Source organism: Hemitrygon akajei, chromosome 11, assembly GCF_048418815.1.
Source record: "Hemitrygon akajei chromosome 11, sHemAka1.3, whole genome shotgun sequence".
Classification (NCBI taxonomy): Eukaryota; Metazoa; Chordata; class Chondrichthyes; order Myliobatiformes; family Dasyatidae; genus Hemitrygon; species Hemitrygon akajei.
This window is the reverse complement of record NC_133134.1, coordinates 154,278,100-154,302,657: the sequence shown is the minus strand read 5'-3', so window position 1 is coordinate 154,302,657 and position 24,558 is coordinate 154,278,100. Positions and strand designations below refer to the sequence as shown.

At 42.2% G+C, this 24,558-nt stretch overlaps 1 non-coding gene across 1 annotated transcript; it reads left to right on the top strand.

Annotated features, from left to right (window-relative positions):
* The first annotated feature begins 22,884 nt into the window (after positions 1 to 22,884).
* LOC140736395 (U6 spliceosomal RNA) lies at positions 22,885 to 22,991 on the top strand. The gene has a single exon (XR_012100929.1). It is a non-coding gene; the product is annotated as a U6 spliceosomal RNA (small nuclear RNA).
* The last annotated feature ends 1,567 nt before the right edge of the window (positions 22,992 to 24,558 follow it).

Below are 24,558 nucleotides of genomic sequence, written 5' to 3'. Positions count from 1 at the left end.
CTATGGCTCGAAGGGCCTATTCTGCTCGTATCCCCATTAATAAACAAACAAACAAATAAATAATTACACCCAGTGGCCACTTTACTAGGTGCACCTGTACACCTGCCCTTAATGCAAATATCTAATCAGCCAATTGTGTGGCAACAACTCAGTGCAGAAAAACATGCAGACATGGTCAAGAAGTTCTGTTGTTGTTCAAACCAAATATCAGAATGGGGTAGAAAGGTGATCTAAGTGGCCTTGACCATGGAATGATTGTTGATGGTTTGAGTATTTCACAAACTACTGATCTCCTTGGATTTTCATACACAACAGTCTCTAGAGCAGGAGCCCACAGCCCCTTCGGTTAAAGGTAGTGGTCCATGGCATAAAAAAGTTTGGGAACCTTTGCTCAGAAGTTTACAGAGAATAGTGCGAAAAACAAAACAAGCATCCAGTGAATGGTAGTTCTGTGGGTGAAAATTCTTTGTTATTGAGAGGAATGGCCAGACTGGTTCGAGCTGACAGGAAGATGGCAGTATCTCAAAAACCACACGTGACAACAGTGGTGAACAAAAGATCATCTCTAAGCGTGCAACACGTCAAACCTTGAAGTAGATGGGCCATCACAGCAGAAGGCCACAAACATACCTGAGGTACCTCATAAAGCAGCCTCTGAGTGTAAACATATACAGCGTGTCTTTGAGCTGCAGCATCAACTAAACCAGGCACAGTTCTGAGTTTGTGTCAGCTTCACCACATTGCGGTGTGGCAAGTGCAGAAGTTGAAGACATGGGTGAAGAATGGATGCCCTTCCCTGTGGATCTACCACCTACCTCCAAACTCACCCTGGCCCACTAATCTGCTATCATTGTATTGTGGTCAATATGTAGGTTAGAACAATCTAGCATAATCAGGAATCACAGCTTACCAAGAAGTCAATGCCTACATAGGTGGAAATGATTAAAAATTGACAGGATATAAGCAAAAGCTGGAAAAAATAAAGTGAAAGCAGGTGTCAGCGAAACTTCTCAAATGAGCAAAACCCTACCTGGGGTAAGGTGTTCTTAAACTGAATTATGCTGTGCTTCCCTTAAATCTGAAATGAAGTCAACTGCAACAACAAAACATAAATTTATTGCAGACTTGTTGGTGGCTGACCAATGTTCTTGCTGACCTTTCACCTTTTACCACCACGGTTTTGAATTCAACTCAGCCCAGGTTAGATGGATGTCTTGCCTTTTATTTTTACAGCTGCTCCAAGTCCGAAGGGCATCGAGTTCAAGATCTGGGCATTTCCCATTAATTTACCAGATCACTGGCTACTATCCCAGAGCAACACCTTCTTTAATTACTGCAGCAACTGGAAGAAATGTGCAAGTGCAAATTTCCTTCTCAAAAAATTAATACATTTTTACCTTTTGCTTTCGTTGATCGTCAATGCCATGTGGATTTGAACAGTAAAAAGTCCCAGTCCAGAGCATTTGTGTTGAGTCTCCAATGGAAGTCCTGCAGGTCCTATCTTTTAGGTGGCCAACAAGGTCAAAGGGCACCTTTATTTGTCATTTGTGATGTGACATGCCACAAAAAACAACATTTAACAAATATTAAGAATAAAGTATTATATATATATAAAAAATAAAATAACAGGTTGAAAGATATTTGAAGAGCCGGGAAGATATTTCAAAGTACACTTATTATCAAAGTCTGTATGCAGTATACAACCCTGAGATTTGTCTTCCCGTAGACCACCACAAAGCAGAAAAAGGAAGCCGTGGAACCCATTCAAAGAAAATCATCAAACTCTCAATGCGCAAAAAAATAAATAAATCATGCAAATTGTCAAAGAAAAGAGTTTAAAGCACAAAATATAAAACACCAAGCCACAAATCATTGAACCAGGCTGCATATTTCCCAAGTTCTGGTGGATCTGCTGATTGATATATTGCTTTCTGGGCACATACTTACAATCGGATTTGAATTCTGAGCTTCAGGTGAAGCACTGAACATGGATTTGCTGCAAAACTACAGGCTTTGCGTTGCTGGCCATGATAGCTTTCTAGATGCGTGTGCTTTCATATATGAGTGTAAGGATGGAATGTCAATTGCACCCAAGTGCCTGAAACAGACAATGCTAGCGCTCTGAAGACACACCAGCAACATGGGGTTTGCCTCTACAGTGAGTACATCTCCCTTACAGCTGTTTTACAGTTCAGTGACTTGGTCAATGACTGGATCTCTAGCCACAAAACTAGTGGATACTGAGCACCTACTTTAATAAGAATGACATTAATGTTAACAGATTGGTACCAGATAGTGTACAGGAAGAGGCAGGAGGTTCCATTTCTTTAGATGCGCTGCTACACTCTGAGGTCTACCTATGACTGGTGACATGAAGTATGGGCCTTCCCTTACTGCTGCTGAATCTACCATTCACTGCTTTAATGTTTAACGATGAAACAAGTGATATTGACACATTGTAAGTAAATGCATGGAAATATCTAGCACACTGAAGGAAAATAGGGATATAGTCTGATTTTTCTAACAGTATATCATGAATGAAATACACCTTTATTTATATCAGTGACAGTTAAAGATCATAAACATGAGAAAGTCTGCAGATGCTGGAAATCCAAGCAACACACACAAAGTCCTGGAGGAACTCAACAGGTCAGACAGCATCTATGGAAATGAATAAACAGTCGACACTTCGAGCTGAGACCCCTCATCAGGGCAGTTAAACGGTTAAAGATGCCTAATTAGACCACATCAGGTTTCAACAGTACCTCAGCATTCTGATAGTTCCCTTTAGCTAATTTGTACAACAGTGGGAGCTGCTTTTTGGGCCAAAACTATTATTGAAATTGAGGGCTTCAACGAGTGAATGACCAGACTAAATGGAGCAATGAGAGAGCACAGCAAAGGAAGATGACCAGTTGACCGGATTTTTTTAAAAATTCCATTGATACTTCATTTGATGAGGTGGTGAAAAGATTCAGCATCACTTTATTCCAGCACTCCAGGGATCACAGAAAGCTTTCGATTTGGAACCAGAAACCAGAGGTCAGGAGAAACAATTAGTGATTATGTAGTTGTGCTGAAGACTGTAATTTTTGTGTCTTTCTGAATTGAGCACTGCAAGACCAGTTTGTGTGTGGTTTAGCAGACAAACTACCGGTAGTTCAAGCTAAAGCATTATATGCCAAAGACTTAACGTTTGAAAATGCATGTAAATTGATGGAGATGGTTTCCAACACTAGCAAAGCTGTTTCAACCAAGGTGCATTGTATATGGTAATGCTGCATATGGGTGAATGGCAGCAACGAAGGCAAAAGCTCCAAGTCACATGGCACGAATGAAATGTTAACCCATTATGTGTTACATTTTAGAGCAGTGAAATGCTTCAAAAATGAAGGGGATGGGGCCTTTGTGTGCAAGGCTAGACCTAGTATTGAAGCAACACGCACAAAGTGCTGGAAGAAGCATCTGTGGAGAGCTAAGAGTAAAGAGCTGGCACTCCGGGCCAGGACTCTTCAGCAGGATCAGGACTCAGTATTGTGTGTCTGAATAATGACAGCTGAGTGTGTAAATGTATGAATAAGAAGTCTAATGGAAAGCCAAAGAAATGAGACATTTTGGAGCATTGTAACTGCTGAGCAGTGTGAAGTGTGAAGCCTGGAGGACTTCAAATACCAGTGCAGCACTTTTAAGGTGAAAGCAAATCTTAATGATCAGTTATCAATAGAAACATCAGCGTGACGCCTCATTTAATGGCAGAGGTGGGCGCTTCTGTGAGCAGTTCTGCCAAATGTCAAAGTTCCAACAGAAAAGGCACGCTGAAGCTGAACGCAAGTTACATAGAACAGTACAGGCCTTTCAGCTCACAACGTTGTGCTAAGCTGTTAACTTACTAAAATCAGTCTAACGCTCCCCTCACACATAGCCCTCCATTTTCAATCATTCATTTGCCTATCTAAGAGTCTCTTTAATGCCCCTGTCATATTTTATATCCTATCGGATATAATTCTAGAACTGAAAGGCTTATCATATGAAAAGCATCCGATGGCTCTGGGCCTCTACTCACTGGAATTCGGAAGAATGAGGGGTGGCCACATTGAAACCTATTGAATGCTGAAAGGCCGTGATAGAGTCGATGCTGAGGGGATGTTTCCTCTGGTGAGGGAGTCTAAGACCTGAGGAAACAGCCTCAGAACTGAGAGGCATCCTTTTAGAACGGAGATGAAGAGTAATTTCTTTAGCCAGAGAATGATGAATCTGTGGAGTTCGTTGCACAGGCTGTGAAGGCCAAGTCATTGGATATATTTAAAGCAGAAGTTAGTCAGGGTATGAAGGGATATGGGGAGAAGGCAGGAGATTGGAGCTGAGAGGGAAAATGGATCAGCCGTGATGAAATGGCAGAACAGATTTGATGGGCCAAATGGCCTGATTCTACTCCTATACCTTAGGGTATCTGCTTCTACCACTCCCCCAGTCCCATCAGGTGTTCCATACACTCACCACTCTCTGTGCAAAGAATTTACCTCTGACATCCCCCCTATACTTTCCTCCAATCACCTGAGTCATTTTGCACACCTCTATCAAGTAATCTCTCATCCTCCTTCACTCCAAAGAGAAAGCCCCAGTTCACTCAACCCATTCTCACAAGTTCCGGAAAAACAATGGGTCAGGAGCAGTGCGGCCAAAATACGAAGCTACCACAGCAGTGAACTTTACAAACGGGACTCTATTTGTAAAAGGTTGGCTCTGATAACTAAAGCAGACTAAAGAATGCACTTCATTTGTGCGTATACTGAATAAGCTTCTTGAGCAATATGTGGATATGTCTAAAGATTTATATAACAACATCAAGAAATGTGAAGCCTGCATGCACATTAAGCCCAACACGTAGCCAATTTACTGCAATCCTAGATTGGTCTAATACACAATAGCAGATAAAGAGGAGGAGCTGAGCAAATGTGAACACTAGCATGCTTGTTAAAGGTGCACAGAGTGATCTGGTTTTGTTCATTGTTTCACTGCCCGAAGGAGGTAAAACTATCTGGCTTTTTGGGACTGTAAGGTAACCCTTAATCAAACCTGGAATGGCGAACAATACCAGCTACCCACAATACAGGATCTGTCTGCATAGCTGGTAGAGCCAAGGTTTTTACCAATTTGAGCCTGCCGTGCACAATTGAACTTTAATAAAGAAAGCCAATACCATCCAGCATTCAATACCCAAGAGCAGTCTTATTCACATACCAAGCTGGGGTACAGTCATCAACTAAACAATTTCAGCCACCATCAGCAAGGTGTTATTGTGATGCTGTATCAATTATCAGGATGAAGTGCTGATTGCAGATCCTAAAGAGGAAGAGAATCTCTAAATAATTAATTGACGAGGTGTTTAAGAGACATGTTTACGTCATGAGCATAACGTAAAGCTCCAGAAGAAATATCCACCTTTGTGAAGAACAGGTTGTTTTATTTCAGCCGGAAGTTGAAAGCAAGGTGTCCACAATTAGATCATAAAACATAGAATGTAAAATAGGCGCTTTTGCTCACAGTGGTTTTGCTGAACTAATAAAACTAATGATACGTAATCCCTTCTGCCAGCACATGGTCCGTATTCCTCCTTTCTCTGCAAATTCATGTGCCTATATATGAACTTCTTAAATGTCCCTATTGATCTGCCTCCTCTAAACACCCCCCAACCCCCCAGCAGCACATTCCAGGCATCCACCAATCTTTATGTAAAAAAAACCCTGCTCTAAACATCTCCTTTGACTCCGCACCCCCCTTTCACCTTAGACGTATGCACTCTCATATTAAACAGTTCATCCCTGGGAAAATAATACCAGCTGTCAACTCTATCAATGCCTCTTGTTCTTTTATAAATTTCTAGCAAGTCTTCCTTCACCATCGCAGAGAAAGCAAACCCAAGTTTGTCTAAACTTCTTGAACATGCCTCTAATCCAAGCAGCATCCTGGTAATCCTTTTACAGCCTCAATATCCTTCATTTAATGAAACAACCAGAACTGAATTCAATACTCCAGATACAGCCTAACCTAAGTTTTATAAAGTTGCAACTTCACCGTCATTGCCTCAATAGAGCCAGGCATGCCGTGTGCATTCTTTACCACCCTATCTACTTGGTCGGTCGCTTTCAGGAGCAATGGACTTGGAACCCAAGATCCTTCTGTACATTAAATCTATTAAGTATCCTGCCAGTAACTGTGTACTTTCCCTTTACTTTTGATCTCCCAAAATGTATATTTTGATCTCTCCTCGACTATAGTTCAGCTTTTAGTACCATCATTCACACAATCCTGATTGAGAAGCTGCAGAACCTGGGCCTCTGTACCTCCCTCTGCAACTGGATCCTTGACTTCCTAACTGGAAGACCACAATCTATGCAGATTGGTGATAACATCTCCTCCTCACTGACGATCAACACTGGCGCACCTCAGGGGTGTGTGCTTAGCCCACTGCTCTACTCTCTCTATACAGTACACATGTATGTGTTTCTAGAGATAGCTCAAGTACCATCTATAAATTTTCTGACAATACAACCATTAATTTGGCAGAATCTCAGGTGGTGACGAGAGGGCGTACAGGAGTGAGATATGCCAACTAGTGGAGTGGTGCCGCAGCAACAACCTGGCACTCAGCTCACTAAGACAAAAGAGCTGATTGTGGACTTCAAGAAGGGTAAGATGAAAGAACACATACCAATCCTCATAGAGGGATCAGAAGTGGAGAGAGTGAGCAGCTTCAAGTTCCTGGGTGTCAAGATCACTGAGGATCTAACCTGGTCCCAACATATCGATGTAGTTATAAAGAAGGCAAGAAGAACTCCTTTATTAGGAGTTGGAAGAAATTTGGCATGTTAACAAATACACTCTAAAACTTCTATAGTTGTACTGTGGACAGCATTCTGACAGGCTGGTATGGAGGGGCTACTGCACAGGACCAAAAGAAGCTGCAGAAGGTTGTAAACCTAGTCAGCTCCATCTTGGGTACTAGCCTACAAAGTACCCAGGACATCTTCAGGGAGCAGTGTCTCAGAAAGGCAGCGTCCATTATTAAGGACCTCCAGCACCCAGGGCATGCCCTTTTCTCACTGTTACCAACGGGTTGGAGGTACAGAAGCCTGAAGGCACACACTCAGTGATTCAGGAACAGCTTCTTCCCCTCTGCCATCTGATTGCTAAATGGACATTGAATCTTTGGACACTACCTCTCTTTTTAATATACAATATTCCTGTTTCTGCACATCTTTAAAAATTTATTCAATATATGTAATTGGTTTATTGGTTTATTTATTATTATTACTTTTTTTGTCTCTGCTAGATTATGTATTGCATTGAACTGCTGCTGCTAAGTTAACAAATTTCACGTCACATGCTGGTGATAATAAACCTGATTCTGATTCTGCAACACCTCACACTTAAGTAGCACACACAACACACTGGAGGAACTCACCAAGATAGGCAACATCCATGCAGAGAAAGAAAGAGCCTTTGTTCCTGACGGAGATCCTTCATCAGGACACACTTGCCCTGATTAAACTCCTTAACCGATCAAGAAAAGGTTTGAGGCCATTGTCAAGAAATGAGAAGCTGAGACTGTCACCAATCTTTGATCCTTTCTGGGAATAATCCGGTATTATGCTACTTTTCCACTGAACCTGTCTTCAACTGCTACTGGTGAAAGGGAAAGGAACAACACTCTCTGTAAATAGTTCTTGTAATGCGCTTTTCCTAGAACACTGCAACCTAAATCTGCTTTTATATCTTTTTATCTTATGAGGTTGATAGATTCTTGATTAGTAAGGGTGTCAAAGATTACAGAGAGAAGGCAAAATGATGGGGTTGGGAAGGATAATAAATCGGCCATGACTGAATGGCAGAGCAAAGTTGATGGGCCAAATGGCCTAATTCTTCTCTTATTTCTATTGCTTTATCATTTAACTTGCACGGATAACAATAAACTTCCACAGAAGTGCCCATCCACAGTGGACACGCATCATGTCTAAGGCTAGTTCACCTAGAACCAAGGGTGGAAGAAAGATAGTTGAAACAAAAACAGATGTTAGAGTGTGTGCTAAAAAGGGAAATTACTCAGACTATGCGAAAAAATTTATAGGCTGATACCACCTGACTGGTTGGAGATGAGAAAACTGGATTTCAGAGAGAATAAGCAAAGTTCTATCAGAGCAGACAAGAGATTCAGTTGATCTCAGCACAAGATAACCAAGAGAATAATGAGGAAGATTGTATGTTTAACTATATCCCTGAAGCCAGTGAGCGGTTATTGAAAATAATTGACTAAGAATATGACTGAGAAAAATCAAATCAATTCATCTGACTTGACATCAAGAAACGGCTGAAAAGAAGAGTACAGCTAATGCGATAGGATTAGACAGCATCCTGGCTGCAGTACTGAAGACGCACGCTCCCAAGTTAGATACACACCAAGCCAAAATGTTCCACTACAGTTAAAACACTTCATTTACCAACAGTACAGAAAATGGAGCAAAGATCTGAATTCCTGAGTGACTGTGTGGTGAACTACATATACCTGTCTGGACACGCCCCCCCGCTGACTGCTCCTGTGGCTCCTCCCACTGACCGTGGCTCCTCCCACGGACCCCGGTATAAAGGCGATTGGAGACACCGCCCTGGCCTCAGCCTCCAGGATGCAGTGTGGTGGTCAATTGCTGCTTGTTCTTTCTTCCAGCCTACATCTCGCCTCACGTCTCGGAGAGTTATTGATGGTGCATCAGACTGCACTTGACATGAGGGCAGCATTCACTGAATGTGGCTTCAGGAAGTGCTGGTTAAAGAGAATTCAATGCATATCAAAAGGGAAACACTCCAGTGGTTGGAATGATACAGAGAACATAAAACATATATCGGAACAGCACAGTATTGTCCCTTCGGCTCACAATGTTGTCTGAGGCTTCATTGTTCAGGGTCAAGCTAGATACACAAGCCAAGGCAGTACAATATGGAGAACAAGGTGTTGCCAATGTAGCAAGCTCCCCAACTCCATGCAACTGATAAAGCCAGAGGAACTGCAGAGGCCAATACAATTTGGCACCAGCAACATCACAGGAATTGCCAGTCAGCACTGAACTCAATGCAGGACTGCCTTAGAGATTCCAGCTCCGGACTTTTCCCTCAGGGGTTTATTCATGAAGCCTTTCCCATGAGTGGGTATAGCTGCAAGGCAGCGGAGGTTTGAGATCAGGGCCTTCCTTTTCCGAGATGAACTACTAGCCACAGCTGATGAGCCCCATCTGCCTGAAGTGACTGGTTTTAACACACTGCCTTTGCTCCATATCCTGTCAGTAGAACTGTTTCAACGGGCTTGGTAGCTAAGCCACTCATGAAGGCCAGGAGATGGACATGGTTGTCAGAGGCTCTTTGAGACGCACACCATTGGGAGCATTTAATAGGTAGTGGAAGCTTATCCCCATTACCACTCCCAGTGTTGACAACCTTAAGGAACCTCAGAATGTTGTACAGACCTGTATAATATATATACACATACCTTGTGCAAAGTGTGATTGCAGAGACCATTTCAAAAGTGAGAAATAATGAACATTAACATCAGTCATTAAAATTCATTGAACTATTCATAAAGGAAAACTGTTCATTACAATTTTGTCTTATTTTGTTTATTTTAATTGCTTCCCATCTTCCCCCAAATCCATTTTTAACTGTTGTCCCACTTTAGAGATCTCCCATCTCATGCACTTCCCAATGACGGTGAGGGTGGCCAGACACACTCCACCAGGTCTGATAGCAGAGTTCCTGAACTATACTGGGATCTGCCCTGTGACCTCCATTGTTACTTTCTGTGCTTTGATGGCAGAGAATGTCTGAAACAATTCGGCTAATAATGACAAGCGTAAGTCCATAAAATATTCTCCTGTAACACATCCTAGTGGAGTACTGTGATGTAATTTGATTCCTGCCCCATGAATGATGACTTTGAGTCGTTTCTCTTTTGGATGCAGATGGTTGAACTTGAAACGTTGTTAAAAGGCAAGAGAAGAAATGATTACACTGCATGTTTAATTATTGTATTTCATGCTGATAAGAAAATTCATCAAGCCTATGATTCTCAAGGAGAAAGTACTGTGAGTGATTTTAGTTTATTCACCCAAACCCTATTCTGATTCCTAATATAAAAGGCACAGAGGGCAATAGACCAAGTACGGGACAATGAGGTTAATGCAGTAGGCTGCCCTCAGGTCAGTGAGGACAAATAGGACCAAATGATGTATTTCTAGTTTTATTATTCTCTGATTCAATGTTATATGATTTAATGTTTAAGGTGATCAAAGGAGGAAATGAGTCAAAATGTATAAAATTGTAAACATGGCAATTAAATTCAATTAGATCTGGCATGGTTGCAGAGCAGTTAGTGTAAAACTTTACAGCACCAGCAACGTGGGTTCAGTTCCCACTCTTGCCTGTAAGAAGTTCGTACGTTCTCCCCGTGACCACGTGGGCTTCCTCGGTTTCCTCCCACAGTCCAAAGACATATGGGTCAGCTGGTTGATGAAGGTTATTTGATGAAATGGCGGCATTTGGGCTGCCCAGGCTTGCTGGGCCAGAAGGGCCAGTTACTGTGCTGTATCTCTAAATAAAATTAAAAAGATAAACAACAGTAATGTCTCTCCTTCCATGTTGAATTCCATAGTTGTGTAGAATCATAGAGCCACAGCATGGAACCACCAACTCTTCACTGACTGTCAGCCACCCATTTACACTAAGTTTACATTAATCCCTTTCATTCTTCTCCCCAGTCTCTCATTAGCCTCTCCCCCTTACCCCCAGACTCCCCCACTCACTACAACTAGAACCAACCTACTGAGGCCAATCGACCCACCAACCTCCACACCCCTGAATGTACCTGGATTAAAGCAACACGGACACAGAGAGAGTATGCAAACACCACACGGACAGCACCCAAGGTCAGAAATGAACTTGGCTCTCCAGTGCTATGGCATAGATGCTTGTAGAAACATCACGTTTTGTAACAATGTGAATCAAATTACTTTTGCATCAACACAATTTACATATTGATTATCTGTCACAGAACATCCTCCCCACCCTCACTCCAGCAATGCTTAATTATATCTGAGAACCAGGCACAACAACTTGCCATTTTTATCCCTTGGTATTGATACCCTTCTATCATCCTCAGAGATCTTCCAGTCTGCATCCTGAAGGCAGTGTGGAATTGGTTAGACATTTCTATTACAAGTTTTAAACCATGGAAAATGAGCGCCACAGTAGCATAGTAGTTAGTGTGACACACTGACGGTTCAGGGCATTCCAGAGTTCGGAGTTCAAATCCAGCGTTCTCTATTAGGAGCCTGTACGCTCTCCCTGTGAAAAGTGTGTGTTTCCTCCAGTTGCTCCAGTTTCCTCCCTCAGTCCAAGCATATACCAGCTGGAAGGTTAGTTAGTCGATGTAAAATTGTCCTGTGATTAAGCGAGTGTGTCGCTGTGTGGTGCAACTGTAAGGGCCTGCTCCATGCTGTATCTCTAAATAAGATAAAAAATATTCAGTCAAAGCATGGGATTGGTGGGAGAAGTTGTCAGTGCATTGTTACCTCCTCAAAATGATTTAATGCTAAATTCCTGGAACAAGGTTAAAAAATGTGCTCCTGGCTGCCATCATGCACTCATTTGTGTTATTGGACAGCAGGTGTAAGCTAAAGGCCCCTGTTGGCTCATCTGAAGCAACAAATCCACCTTAATGTATCCTAATGCGAGAAAATTAAAAACAAAGGGGGTCCTAATTTAATACTCATTGTCAATATGTAACCTCAGAACAAATGAGCCATTTATCAATTACTGGTAACATGAAACAAGACAATGGAAACTGGAAATGCAATTATTCTGGGTTAGACTAAAAGCATCTTAAATGCAGAACCCACAACTGCATGAAGTATTTTTCTTTTGCCACTTCCACACCCCACATGGGTAAATATTTAAAATAAAAAAGATTCCAGCAATGGCATCAATAATAAAAAAGCACACACACACACACGCACACACTCGGCACAGCGACACATTTCACCTGCAGGAAATGGAAATACTTTCCAAGGAAGTCGATGTTAAGCTGATTTCATGAAGCAAAGCACACACAAGCTATTTGATTACAGTCAATATGACTAATTCACAAGGGAATAAACCATTTTCCTTGTGCTGCAATGATTTCATGTTCTCCCTCTCATTATTTGCTGTTTTGTTCAACACGTAAAGACCTCTGAATGATATTTATTGAGGACAATCACACTGCACAATTCATAAGGTAACGCTGGACTTTGTATTTAATTGAAGTTTTTCAGAAAAGGGGAAGAGGGCCATTGTACAGAAGATCACCAGAAGTGAAGGGAGCCATTAAGAGTAATGATAAGGTAGGTAATGCTGTATTTGAGGTTTAAATGTCTATGGATTGTAAAAATAGGAAGCTTAAGAAAATAAAATGTCTTGGCCTAGGCATTGGCTTGTGACAAGAAAAACACTTGCAGAAGTATACTTAGAGCTGTGACCCACCCATTTTTGGGCCTTTGCCTTTGAGAGGACTGCAAAAAATACTGGGCACATCCAACTTGCTGTGAGCCATAATAGATTTTGGACAGCTGTGTTTCCTGAAGGCAGGTTGGAAGGTAAAACACGGGCCCATTTATGTACTCAACAGTTAATGGCTGATAGAAGCTAATTGTATCTGTCTCTACCACTGCCAGAAGTGGTAGAGACAAATGGAATTATGACAGTAAAACGACAGTTGGACACATGGATAGGAAAGGTTTAGAGGGATATGGGTCAAATGCAGGCAAATGGGACTCACTTTGTTAGGCAGTTTGGTCAGCATAGACAAGTTGGGCCAAGGGTCCTGTTTCTGTTGTTTATACCTCTATAATTCTACGACTTTTTGAGCCTTCACTGAGATGAACAGGGATATTCCTCCAATTCCAGGAAAATCCCACAATTGATGATTATTTTCAAGTCAAATCAAATCAAGTTTGTTGTCATTTATCTATATACATGTATATAATGTATATAGCCATATAATATATAGAGAAATGATACAACACTTCTCCAAACCAGGCTGTAAAGCATAGTAGTACACATAACACAGGATAACTTATGAAGGTGAGGACAAAATCTACAGAAGAATCACACATAAATATCAAACTAAAGTGTATTCATATTAAATATTGTAAGGTACAGAACAGATTAACCAGTGACACTTCAAATACAGTGCAGGTGGGAGTTCAGAAATCTGGAGGAAGAAACTGTTTCATATCCTGACCGTTCTTGTTTTTATGCATTGTAGTCTCCTGCCTGATGGTAGAAAGTCAAAGGGGATGCTGGATGGATGAGTAGGATCCTTAACATTACTAAGGGCACAGCATACGTAGTGCTCCTGATAAAAGTCCTTGATGGATGGTAGGGAAACCCCTATGATCTTCTTAGCTGTTCTCATAGTCCCTTGTAGGGACTTCGGCTCTGGTGCTCAGCTGCTCCCACAGCATATTGAGATGCAAATTGTTGGGATGCTCTCAATGGTACTCCTGTAAAATGCAGTTAAGATAGTGAGGTGGGAGCCTTGCTTGCTTCAGTCTTCTTAGGAAATGGAGGTGCTGCTGTGCCTTCTTGTTCAGGGAGGTGATATTAAAGGACTAGGTGAGGTTTTCTGTGATGTGAACTCCCAGGAACTTGGTGCACTCAACTCTCTCTACAGAGAGACCATGTATTTGCAGAGGGGGATGGTTTGTCTGCAACTTCCTGAAGTCCACAATGATTTCTTTGTCTTCTCCACGTTCAGGCTTAGATTGTTCTTCTCCCACCAATCCACCAGCCTCTCCATTTCCTCTCTATACTCCATCTCGTCATCGTTCTTGATAAGGCCAACCACTGTTGTGTTGTCCGCAAACTTGATGACTCGGTTTGAGTTGGATCCTGCGACACAGTCATCCATCAGCAGTGTGAACTGCAGCGGGCTGAGCACACAGTCTTGGGGAGCGCCAGTGCTCAGAGAGATGTTGCTGTCCTCACGGACTGACTGTGGCCTTACTGTTAAGTCCTGTATCCAATTGCAGAGAGAGGTGTTGAGACCCAGCAAGGATAGCTTCCGCACAGTTTCTGGGGTATGATGGTGCTGAACACCAAACTGAAGTCTATAAACAGCAGTCTGGCATACGAGACCCCATTTTTCAGGTGGGACACGACAGAGTGGAGGTCAGAGGCTATTGCATCGTCAGTGGATTGATTTGAGTGATATGTGAATAGAAAGGTTCCAGCATAGCCGAGAAAAAGGCTTTGATGTGCTCCATTACCAGCCTCTGAAAGTATTTCATAACGGTTGATATTAATGCCACCGGACAATTTAGGCAGGTTACTGTCAACTTCTTTGGCATTGGAATGATGGTTGCCATCTTGAAAACTGAGGGGACATGGACTGTTCCACAGAGATGTTGAATATATCCGTCAGCACCTCCATCAGCTCGACTGCACAGTCTTTCAGAACCCAACCCTCTATATTATTCGGCCCCACAGACTTGCATGGTTGACTCTGGCCAGGGTCTTTCCTCACTTCAGGTTCAGCCAGACAGAGTGTCTGCTCCCCAGGGGGAGGGGTGCCTTCCTCTCCAGCTCTTTGTTCTGCGCAACAAATTGGGCACAGAAAACATCCAGCCTCTCAGGGAGTGAAGCATCCTACTCACTAACATGCAGTGCAGACTTGTAGTCTTTAATCCTTTGAATTCCCTTCCACTTCTGCCTTGTGAGTCTATTTTCTGCAAAAGGAAATTAAAAAAGAAAGGGCATGATGTTTTGAGGTGTCTTTCACAACTTCAAGATTTCCCAAAGCATAAAGGAATTGGATATCTTGGAAAAAAACCATCTTTGTAATGAAGCAAACTTAGTCGATTGACACACAACAAATCCCCAGCCAAAGTACGAGATGATGAACATTTAATGGGAATGGAAATGAACATGGGCCAAATTTGCAAACTAGACACAACCTCACTGTGTCCATTAGTGGACTTGCCTGAGATTCAGATGCACTGAATTCAGTGGAAGCAAATATCATTAGATTGCTGGAGAAGAGAGGTGGGAACCATGGGGTATAAGAGGTGTTTTTGAATTTCTACTTCAGTTCTTATCTTCAGAACAGAAATGCTTGTGATGTTATTGGGTTTGCTGACCACAACGTTCGAAACTCAAACGAAGATCTTAAGCCCTATCTGATATAGCTAGCTGCAGGTACCCTTACTAAAGGGTAGGGGTTATAATATAGCTACCTACTCTTCAAAGACTATTTCACTTCCTTGTTTATCCGCAATGGCAAGTTTAACTGCCAATACCCACTATTTGAGTGGTGGGTCTTCCTCTCTACCAAGGTGGAGATACTTCCAGCTAACAAGTGATAGTGCCCATAGATGCTGCCTGGCCTGCTGAGTTCCTCCAGCATTTTGTGTGTGTTGCTTGGATTTCCAGCATCTGCAGATTTTCCCTTGTAGGTGATGGGATCAATCTGGCCTTCAAGCTTCCATGAACTAAATATCTTAGCCAGTGTTGTTGTGGCTTCATACAAGCCAATCAACATAACCCCATTGTCTTACATTGAAAACAGTCCCGTGCTGTGGGCCAGCTGTCTGTGCTCTAAAGACAGTATTGTCTGTTTGCAAAGCTGTCCTTTTAACTTCAGAATGATTATTGCTTGCCATTTACATTAAGAACTGAAGACTGGCTCCCAATCATAACAAGAAGCCGAAAAAAAGAAATTTACCTTACTCAGAAACAACTCTTTGATCTCTACAGGTATCAGCTCTATGTTAGAAAGGTGAACTTGGCAAAAAGACCCCATGGCCCTGGACAGAGACTATCCACCACACAATGATGTATCTAGTTTAGTAGAGCAAACTTAGCCACATGACTAGAAGGAGCCACTTACTGCAGTTCTTATTTAATATATTAGGCCTATTTACATTTATTGGAAGTTCTGTTTTGGTACACCTCCCACCTGTAAAGCCAGTACTTGCCAATTCAGGAATAGGCCTAATCCAAGCAACACACAAAATGCTGGAGGAACTCAGCAAGCCAAATGTTTCGGACAGAGACCTTTCATCAGGATTTGAGAAAAAAAGATAAGTAGATTTAAAAGTTGGGGAGAGGGGCGGGAGAAACACAAGAAGATAGGTGAAACTAGAATGGGGAGGGGTGAAGTACGAGTTGGGAAGTTGATTTAAAGTGTTGCCACTTCAGAAGTATTGTTGAGCTGTGAAGTACTCTGAGTGACTAATAGTTATTTTTGCCTCAAGAGAGACTGCAGATGCTGGAAATCTGGATCAACACATAGAAAATGCTGGAGGAACTCAGCAGGCGAGGCAGCATCTGTGGAGGGAAATGAGCAGTCAGGCCAAGACTCTTCAACAAGAATGGAACAGAAGGGAGCAGAAACCAGAATAAATTCTTAAAATATTTTAAAGTAATATATAAAATAATAAAATACACATTTTATTCTGGCTTCTGTGCCCGTCCTTTCCGGTCCTGATGAAGAGTCTCGGTCCAAAACATCCTCTGTTCATTTCCCTCCAGAGATGCTGTCTGACCTGCTGAGTTCCTCCAGAATGTTGTGTGTGTGTGTTTCAATAAGACCATGAGACACAGTAAGACACAGGAACAGAATTTAGGCTATTCAGTCCAATGAGTTTAATCCACCATTCAATTGTGGCTGATTTATTTTCCCTCTCAAAATCATTCTCCTGCTTTCTCCTCTTAACCTTTGATGCCCTTACAAATCAAAAACCTATCAGCCTCAGTTTTAAATATAGCCCATGACTTGGCCTCCACCATGGCAATGAATTCCACAGATTCACCTCCCTTAGGCTAAAGAAATTCCTCTTTATCTCCATTCTAAAGGGACGCCCTGCTATTGTGAGACTGTGCCCTCTGGTCCTGGACTCTCCCACTATTTGAAACATCCTCTCCACGTCCATTCTAACTGGGCCTTTCAATATTCAGTAGGTTTCAATGAGATCCATCCTCAATCCCAGTTGGCAGCATGCGAAGCACTGGTGCCCCCCGGGGTTGTGTGCTCAGTCCACTGCAGTCATGCTGCTGAATCATGACTGCACTACCAGAGTCGGCTCAAACCAGCATCATCAGGTTTGCTGATGATTCTACAGTGGTTGGCCTATCAGCAACAATGATGAGTCAGTATACAGAGAGGCTTGTCAAATGGTGTGAGAGCAACAACGTGGACAGGACAAAAAGGACAATTGTGGACTCCAGAAAGGTGCAGATCGATCACTCTTCGTTGCCCATCAATGGCTCTGCTGGGGAGAAAGCGAAGAGCACAAAGTTTCTTGGTGTGCAGATCATGAATGATCTAACCTAGACCCACAACACTTCCACACTAGTCAACGCTCTCTGAGGAGATAGAGGTTTGCAAAATTCCCCTCCCTATTCTAACAACTTTCTGTAGGAGAATCATCAAGAGTGCCCTACCTGGCTGCATCAGCTGGTAGACTATTTTCCAGCAAGTATCGATATGAAAGCAACCGCCATAGAACACAAGGCATGTTTTAACATCCTGCCTACAAAAACTGCCCTCAGATAGTTAGTGTCAGGGTCTGGAGACAATTGGAGAAGATGATACAACTTTACCGGTCCAGTTGTAGCATCATCCATTATTGGTCACTGCAGAGTGATTGAATTAGAATTGGGCTTCACTCAAATATGACAGTGGGCATTTGGTGTTTTGGAGAGTGTTGATTGTCCTTGGAATTTAGCAGCTCCTTAGATGAAGAAACTGGAATGGAGTTGATAAAATCTGTTCAGAATCATACAGTCATCGAGTTATAGAGCACTACAGCACAAAGACTGGCCCCTCAGCCCATCCAGTCTGTGCAAACCATTACTCTGCCTAGTACCTCTGACCATACTGGGACCATTGCCCTCTATACCCCTCCTATCCATGTACCTATCCAAATTTCTCTTAAGTGCTGAAATCAAACCTGTATTCATCATTTCCTCCGGCAGCTTGTTCCACACTCACATCACTTTCTGAATGAAGCAGTTCCCCCTTAGGTTCCCCTTAAGCATTTCACCTTTCACCCTTAACCCATGACCTCTAGTTCTAGTCTTACCTAGTCTCAGTGGGAAAGCCTGCTTGCATTTACTCTATCTATACCCCTCACAATTTTGTATACCTCCATCAGATCTCCCCTCAGTCTCCTATGCTCCAGGGAATAAAGTCCTAACCTATTCAACTTTTCCCCGTAACTTCGGCCCTCAAGTGCCAGCAACACCCTTGTAAATTTTCTCTGCACTCTTTCAACCTTTTTGCTATCTTTCCTGTAGGTAGGTGACCAGAACTGCATACTGTTCTCCAAATTAGGCCTCACCAATGTTTTATACAAATTCAACATAGCCTCATTAATGAAGGCTAAAAGGACATTTAAAGTCCCTGCATTAACTATTAAGCACTTACTTACTTACACACACACACGCACGCACGCACGCACGCACACACACACACACACTATATATATAAAATTGTGTGTAGTCAAGGAGATTTGATGCAGAAGAGATTCCATTTGATCCATCTATTCAACATTATCATCCCCAATACAGTACCTCCATTTTAATAGACCGCCCTCATTACAAAACTTAGCACCAGTTGTAATGTACAGTATGTTGTCCCCTCATGTGTCACATTGAGTGTAGACTTATAAAAGAGGACGAATTTAATCATTCATTTCACTAAAATTTGTTACAGAAAAGTGAACTGCAGGTCCATTTGTGTAGCTGATATTAAAATCAGATTAGGTTCAAATTCATCCTGTTAAGAACCTATTTGTTTTATGTCATGTCTACGTGATTTGCATGCGGTTTAATAGTAACATTCAAGGCTTATCTTGCTCATAGTTCATATTACATGAAACTTTTTACAGGCCCCTTTGTTTATGACCCCAGCTTCACCTGGTCCAGTTACAGAATTACGGCCGTTGCAAAGCAGTGTGGATTGCTCCTCAGCACCACAAAGATGATTCCTTCACTACAGTACTCCATCATGACATCCACATGAACTCTGCTTTGGGAATTTGGCGTCTAGCCATGATGGAAAAGTTTTTCTTTCTCTTAAGCAACACACAACTGGTTGAACAATAATGTTGCCATATGCAGGGATTAAATTGCATTTTAGGTCATTGTAGAGTCTAAAGCGTTTGATTTAAGGTGAGTTATAATCTGGCACGTTTCTGTTTTGTTTTCTCTCCGCGTCTCACAAACTCAAGGCAGGAAAATATTTGCTGGCTGCCATTTTGATTAACAGATACACAGATCCCAATACAATGATATGAAAAAGTACTCTTCACCTGAAGGAAAAGGTTATCCAAAACAGTTAGTTCAGAAAGGAAGATTTTAAAACATGAACATTGGTCATTTCACACAAACGATCTCTGCCCTCCTGCTTAAACAAAAATCTTTTTATTGTGGGGCTCATGATAGAAATGTCTGTGAGACAGCTGTGGTCTCCAAGCTTTATTTTGCCCCTCCATCTTTACAAGCCTTTAATTCCAGCCCTGTGTTCACCATATGTTCTTATCCCCTGTAGAATAATTAACTTTACCTGCAATAGTAAAAGCAAAAAAAAATGGAAGAGTACACAAACACTTAAAAAGTAGTTAAATAAACAACTTCCATGCAAAGCTCCTTGAACAAAACACATATATTGTTTCCTGCAGCTCAGTTAGCGTATGTTATTTTCTTTGTAGTTCTTCAAACATGAGCCTTTGTTTATAAACTCACTCTGGCGTGTTAAAAGCCAGTTGATGGATGTAAGTTGCGGAAGATTAGTCGCTTAATCAGCTCCTGCAGTTTGTGCAAATGCTCTTACTTCTAAGAGTGGGCAAATGAAAAGAAATTTTACTTGTGCTGTTTGAGTGGTATGTGCACAGTTAGCAAAAAGTAAGTCTGCTTCTTGTTCACTGCGGTTATTGGATATGGAATTTCATCCAATCTGCAAAAAGAAAAATAACACAGCCATGCACCAGAATTCACATTGATTTCATTTTGAAAATTAAAATATAAACACATCCTCAAGCAATCAATCAGTAAAATCCTTTCAATTGTGGTGGGAAACCTGCCTGCTCTTAGTCTTCCAAAAAATTCAAGCCTTCAGCATATTCGTTCTCAGATCCAGACCTTGAAGTGGTGAACAATTCTGTGGGCAACTGGCTCAGCTATAAATAATCCATCGTATCACATCTACCTTCCAATCCATTGGTTCCCAGCACAGTGTCAGCAATCTCTCTGGGATCTAATGGCCCTTCCATTGCAGTGTTTAGTCCACTAATAGTCATCACACCAGTCTCCAAGACGGGAGCAGAGTGGGAGATATCAAAGTTCAAAAACTTCAAAGTAAATGTTATTACCAAAGTACATATCTGTCACCATATACAACCCCGAGATTCATTTTCCTGCGGGTATACCCAGCAAATCTATAGAATAGTAACTATAACAGGATCAATGACAGGTCAGCCAGAATGCAGAAGACAACATACTGGGCAAATATAAATATATTTTGCTCATCTCCATTGCGGTGGTCATCGAAATGGTGCTGAGGCTATGAAGACTGCCCTGACTGGTATGTTCTGTGCCGGCTAATATGATGAGCTGATAAGTGAGGCTTTGGGCCTACTTTGGGCCTTCTCCAGGGTTCAGATCTGAGGACTCATTTGGAATGCTGTTCTTTACTTCAATTGTCTGCATGATTTGTGTTTCTTTTTCTCTTGTGCATCGGGTGTTGGTCTTTTATTTTATTTTCTTTAAATTGGGTTCTTTTGGGTTTCTTGCTTCGTGGCTACTGTGAGCAAGCAAATCTCAAGGTTGTACAATTTATACATTTAAAGATTCAAAGGTTCCTTATTATCAAAGTCCGAAATTCTTCTTCTCCGGGTAGCCATGAAACCAAGAAATGAAAGAATAGCGGCACAATCATCAACCCCCAAATCCCCCCTCTCCGCACAAAAATATGAACAAAAACGGAACAGGCATATGAATCCCCCTCCCCACACAAAAAAACAAGGTAGATCGGGTGAAAAACACAGAATATAAAAAACTGTAAGACTGAAAAAAGTCTATAGTCCAAATCCATACCCAGAAAACCTGGGTAACATTCTCCATGCACAATGGCAGACTCTGCCCCTCTCTGGTAGCAGAATGATCCCCAGTGAGCAAAAGGCAGGCAGCTAATGCTCACCTTCCGCATTCATCTCGAAGTTTCAATCTCCCTCGTCGCTTTAATCTGCGCAAAATGGAAGCTTTAATTGGTGAAATGGAGTCAAACATGGGCTCAGTGCCCCATCCCGCAGCCTGCCCACCATGAGGTTCATGCAAGCCGATCTCTGCTTCCCGAAATCCACTCGGAGACTGCAGAGCGCTGAGGCACCAAAACGATCTCCAAACCTCCGCATTCGCCTCGATGTTTCAATCTCCCTCGTCACCTTAACCGGCAAACAATTGAAGTTCTAATTGGCAAAATGGAGTCGAACATCGGCTTGCACCCTGTCCCACAGCCTGCCCGCCATGAGGCTTGCGCACACCGCCTCTGTCTCCCAGAATCCTCTCAGAGACTCCAGAGTGCTGGAATACCCAAACAATCTCCAAATAGCAATTAACAGGCTCCAACAGTTCCAGAATCACATCCAAGACAAAAAAACAAATGTAAAAGACGTAAAAGAAGTGAAACATATTGTTTCATGATCTATCCAGAAGATGTTGACCGAAGGAGCATTTTACACAGCTGCCATCTTGACCAGAAGTCATTTCACCTTTGCTAAGAAGTGTACTTGACTTGACTAGCTATAAACAAGTCACAATAACAAGAACATGAGATAATGAGGTAGGGAGTTCTTTTTTAAAGATTAGCTTTATTTGTCACATGGACATTGAAACATCAGAGAATACAGCATCAACTCAAATCAGCAAGGATTGTGCTGGGCAGCCCAAGGTAGCATGCTCACTAAACGTAACTACATTTTTGGAATGTGGGAGGAAACTGGAGCTCATGGAGAAAAATCACATGATCACTGAGAGAGTGTACAAATATCTTACAGACAGCAGCAGGAAGTGAACCCCAATCGGTGTTCGATGGCACTATAATAGCGTTACGCTAACCACCACTCCAGCCCCTGTCTGGGATTGTTGAAAGTGCACTGTCAGCATTTGAACAGATACAGTAACAGGGAGACTGAAGTGCAGAATGTTATCATTCTCCCGTTTCGTCCTTGACTTTTTGTTGCACAGTGCTGTAGTGATTTTACGCACTTTGGTTTTCTGGACAATTCTTTGGCTAAAAAATTGAAATAATCCTGCGGTTATCTCTGGAATCAGCATTTCCTTTTAATTCCAGACAATTTTCCATTGTTCTTATCCCTGTGAATGCTGACAACACTGTGCTTTCAGCAATGCTTGGCAGCTGACATTGTCATCGGCTCTTGTTTGGGTGAATCATTACTGAAAATCTTGTCTGTTGATAGCTTTAAGATCATTGTGAATCGCAAGTTCCATTCATAGTCTCTGCTGTGTAGAGTGATATCTGTTACAGCTTTTTTGGTAACGTTCCCCTTCCTTGATTTGGAAATGAAAGAGTGATGATGTTACGGGGTTGGCACCATGATGTCATTTCTCAATCAACGAATGAGACCCACCCATCCTTCCTCCCTCAGTGATTATTTCATTTATCATTTTTCATGAAGGTGTAATGAGAGGACCAAGAAAAGGGTTTGAGTAAAATTGTGTGACTGCAGTTTTGGGTGTGTGTTAATATGTCCATGTACACGTGTCAACATACAAGTTGATGTGCTCGCTTCGGCAGCACATATACTAAAATTGGAACGATACAGAGAAGATTAGCATGGTCCCTGCGCAAGGATGACACGCAAATTCGTGAAGCGTTCCATATTTTTAAAAAAACATACAAGTTGAGTCCGTGCTGTTCCCCATTCATTGTAGATCATCATTGGATCAAAACCTTGCTTTGTCAAGACTGTATGATAGCTGGTAGGCAATTGTCCTTGTGTTAATAGGATTCTTGCACAGACCTCTTCCACTTGTCAGAAATGGAGTGCTTGCAACCACCTCAATGCCAAGAGACTGCAAAACATCAACAGTTCCTTGTAAATGCAATACAACACAAAATACTGCTGCCTGCTAACATTTGTTACATATCCCTATCATCCATCAGCCTTGTGGTGAAGATCTACATTGATTCCCGGTTGAACCTTGATCTTCAAACAGAAAGAAACACCTTCTCACAACTCTCCTAGACTTAGTGCTTCTTCAGGCAGTAGCTAACTGGCAACACCAACATCATCCCCATGGCAGAGGGCTGGAATTGATGCTTTAACATTTCATCTGTTGCAACATAACAACTGTTCTATGGTGAGGGCCTCGTGAAACCTACTGTTAAAATAATGATTGCTTCAGTGTAGTGGAAAAAGAATTGGTAAGACTTGACCTCTGTCTTAAACCTTTCCACCCAATATACACAGTTAACCTGTCCTCCAGGTTAAAGTCTTTCACTTACTACAATACAAATGTAACTGAAATATAATGAAAGGGGTTCACCAATTGTGGAGCCAATGCAGATGAACGAGTGAATCAGCCCTTTTGCAATTCTGAACAAAGGGCTCCAATCTGAACTTTACCTTACACTTACCTTACTCTTTCTTTCTGACACCATTTCACTAATGTCAATTCAATAGGTTTCTATAGGTACATTTACTATCAGAGAAATGTATACGATATACATCCTGAAATTCTTTTCTTCACAAACAGCCACAAAAACAGAGGAGTGCCCCAAAGAATGAATGACGGTTAAATGTTAGAACCCCAAAGCCCCCCCAACTCCCTCCTCCTATGCATCAGCACCAGCAAACAGCATCGGCACCCCCCACCGAACACTCAAGAGTGCAGCAAAGCATCAATAAAGACACAGACTGGAGTACCCCAAAGACTACTCATTCACCCAGTAATTCGACCCTAGTAAGGGAAAAAGAGGCGTCCCCATTTCAGAGCGAGAGGGGACATAACAAAACAACTCCCTGATTTATGGTGTTAAAAGTCTGTTGCAGCGCTTTTTCCGAGCTCTGTGCCCAAAGAACTCAAGTCTCTGGGCAGGTAGCCAGCAGCCAGCTCGCTGCTGTCGATCTTCTGCGTACTCCCACGACACATCGGGCGGCAGCACTGGCCTTGAATCCTCCCGTCTCCAAAGCCACAAAAATCCGGTATCCAGAAGGTGCACTGGTCTTCTAGGCCACATACTTGGCAGACTGCAAAGCGGTCAGTCGCAAGGTCCTGAGAGCAGGTCCCATTTCCACAAAGAACCTAAGTCAGAGAGTAACTCCAAGTCAGGGTCTTCAAATGAACCTTGAAAAGGAAAAAAAGAGATATCAAAGATAGAAATAGAGCTGTTTCTGAAGATGCAAGCTAAGGAGACACCATTAATTAACTACTGTGTTACCATGGTACCCA